Raw genomic sequence first — 3,527 nt, 5'->3', positions numbered from 1 at the left:
TCAACGTCTCTTTTGTTAGCTGTCACTGCGATACGATTGACAGATTTTGCGTTTGGATACTAACACGAATTTTATGACATAAGTATTTCATAAAAGGTTTTAATTAAAACTTTAATTTAATTTTGTAAATCATAAGTTAATCATTGTTTTAGGGGCAGCAAAGTAAAGTATATTTAGTCATCTTGATTTAATGAAAGATTATAAAAATAAGGAACGACAGAACGAATGCCCAAAACAAAGGAGACCCAAAGAATTAAATTAATAATGAAGAAGCACTTACAAAATACAGTTTTACTAAAATAAATAACATAGTAACAATAAAAGACCATCAAATGATTCAACAGTTTTAAAAAGGTTACTAAAATTTCTTACAATAATGTACAATTTTTCACTTATAAGTTTAGGTCTTCGTGAATACAGAACTGATAACCTTAGAGATGATAACAGGTCAGCAATGTGGTAATTTGCCTAATTATACCAATAAATAATGGTTAACAATCATAACATGTATTAAACATGCCATGATCTGAAAGTGGGTCGTGCTTGCTTGGATCACAGTTGTAGATCAGATAACACAGGCCGGTGTCACATTCTACTGACTATTTCTAGTTTTATTTGGTAACAAAACTAATTAAGAAGTTTCGAGTTTGGATAATCTTAATCAATAATTTTCGAGGATCACCTCGTTTTTCGACCAATAACGATGTGTTGCGTCGTTGAGAGGAGCAATGAGACTGTTATAATAATATTAGTTTACCTATAATTGAATAATAAAGAAGCACTTACAAAATACAGTTTTACTAAAATAAATAACATAGTAACAATAAAAGACCATCAAATGATTCAACAGTTTTAAAAAGGTTACTAAAATTTCTTACAATAATGTACATTTTTTCACTTACAACTTCAAATCTTCGTGAATACAGAACTGATAACCTTAGAGATGATAACAGGACAGCAATGTGGTAATTTGCCTAATTATAGCAATAAATAATGGTTAACAATCATAACATGTATTAAACATGCCATGATCTGAAAGTGGGTCGTACTTGCTTGGATCACAGTTGTAGATAACACAGGCCCGTGTCACATTCTACTGACTATTTCTAGTTTTGTTTGGTAACAAAACTAATCAATAAGCTTCGAGTTTAATGATCCAAGGATGATGTGTTACGTCCGTGAGAGGCGCAGAGGGACTGTTATGTATATAAAATTACTTATAATACAATAAATAATAATCTATGACAAAAAAAATAAAAAGGAAACACATGTGTATCAATAAAATATCATAACTACATTATTACCTTACCTAATAAGTCGTTAAGTATACGTAGGTAACTAATTAAAAAAATAAAATCCAGCGGATTAGTGTGGTAAAGCGCCTGCTACTTTTGCCTGCGCAATCCGCATAAATACGCATTTTTGTCGTAATGCTATAAGTTTTATGTTATAAGGACTATTGGTAGTAGGTATGGTAGGTAGTATCTACAGTATCGTAAACCAAGCATTGGAAACGAACCAGTGACTCTCAATTCTCGCATGTCACAGTCAATCTCAATATCTACTTCTAGATGAACCTTTTTAATGAGTTAGTAATATTTTATCAAGAGCCGAACACCAAAATCCATGATGTCATGTTTTTTTAATTACTTATAAAAGATTATTTCCATAAAATAATGTCCGATGCCAATACTTCTAGTTACTAGGTAGTAGTCACGATTACGGCACGTTTTATCGTACGATAAAGTGGAGAGTAAACGACGAGTGGTTGTTATAATTATAATTATAACGAGAGACATAACAAAGATTAAAAGTGCGAGACGAAGTTTACATTGTAAATAATAATTAGGCTCTAATAAATTAATTGATAATGCTTTTCGTTTAATTTCGAGAATAAATAATTACTGTACCATATCATTTTTAAGTATGGGAGAACCCTGCTTCGGCACGAATGGGCCTCCAGCTCGGCCAGAGTAAGGTCTTAAAAAACCGACGTGAAACAACGCTTGCGTTTTGTTTCGTTCTGTGAGTGAGGTTACTGGAGGCCTAATTACCACCCTTCCCCATACGACTCTTAAATTTCTAACCACCAAAAGGCAACGCACTTGTAGCGCCTCTGGTGTTGCGGGTGTCCATGGACGGCGGCGTATCTATGCTCTTTTCTTACCGGCTTATATACCTACCGTACAAAAAAAAACTGGAAGATATTAGATCAGCTAAATCTATACAATAGAAAGTGAATGAGGAGTAAGAATTTTGCCCTGTTGTAGGTAGATTATAAACCAATATTACCTTCTTATCGTGAAACTGTATCATACAAACACACTTGTTTTTGTTATTTGACACAATTATTTTGTTTCGGAAAGTTCTATTTCCTTGAGATTGACCTATATTACACTCACATAATATGAATCAATTAAATCCCTGCTATGACTAACGTGACTACGAGTACTAACTACATAATACAAATCCCATTGTAAAGACAAAATTAACCGCTACGCAGGTACTAGAGGAGCAGACTAGCCCTAGAACATCCTCAATGCCTCATCGTATTAATAATAATGACTGTGACGATTAAGAAATAGGGTCACTTCGCTCACGTCACGCGTCATAATGTTCGATCAACACAAACACAAACAAAACATCTCCATCGGTTACTGTGCGCCTGGTGCAAAGGTTCCGTGTGTTACATCAGACACGCATGTAACCGTGGTGCATAACTGGCGGTGTCTATGTGTTACACCATCTCATACCTTGCCCTTACCATAGCCCAGTGTGGGAATTAAATCAAGGAAAACGATTTGTCTATGTATTTAACTTATTTTGATATTACTTATGTATTTTTGCGATCTGTATTATGTTCTGCAGTTTAATCGCGTTTTAATAAAGATGTTAATCTGCAATAATCGAATATCCTTTTTTTAAAACCTTTTCACGGCTCTCTCATACAAATTATAGCTACTTAGGTAGAAACTTGCTCCAATTATAAAACTAGTGTATGTATGTTTATCACAGTCAACTACATAACATAAAAGATAATGGTAACTGGATGCAACAAGTCAACAACAGCACAGAAACTGGAATTAATCAGTTTGGTTCGAGAAAGCCCTTGCTTATCTGCTATTGGGTCATCTACAAGCGTATTTATTAAGTTACTTGTTAGAGCACAACTAAATACGAAAATTTATGGTGGGCTTGAATTAGGCAGCTGTTTAACTTTAGCAGTCAGTCCGTAAAGTTCGTCCACTACGAAATTGTCAAATTATAGACGGCAACTATGCCACGAAAAACACGAAATGGACTGATGATGTGATTATAAAGTATTTAAAAAGTCAAAAGTCAAATGATTTGTTCCAATTAAACCATATACTTAGGTACTTTTAAACCCCTCAACAAAGAAAGAAATAATAGTCTGTCCGTCAGAGAAGCTAGGTTTTCGTTCCAGAGTGTAGCTTCAAATAGAGAATAACGAGCAAGAAACTCCATCCATTACGCTTTTTTTTTCGAAATCCTATGCTCCTCCTGGA

Source organism: Spodoptera frugiperda, chromosome 26, assembly GCF_023101765.2.
Source record: "Spodoptera frugiperda isolate SF20-4 chromosome 26, AGI-APGP_CSIRO_Sfru_2.0, whole genome shotgun sequence".
Classification (NCBI taxonomy): Eukaryota; Metazoa; Arthropoda; class Insecta; order Lepidoptera; family Noctuidae; genus Spodoptera; species Spodoptera frugiperda.
The sequence above is the reverse complement of the archived record's forward strand: the minus strand, read 5'-3'. Positions refer to the sequence as shown.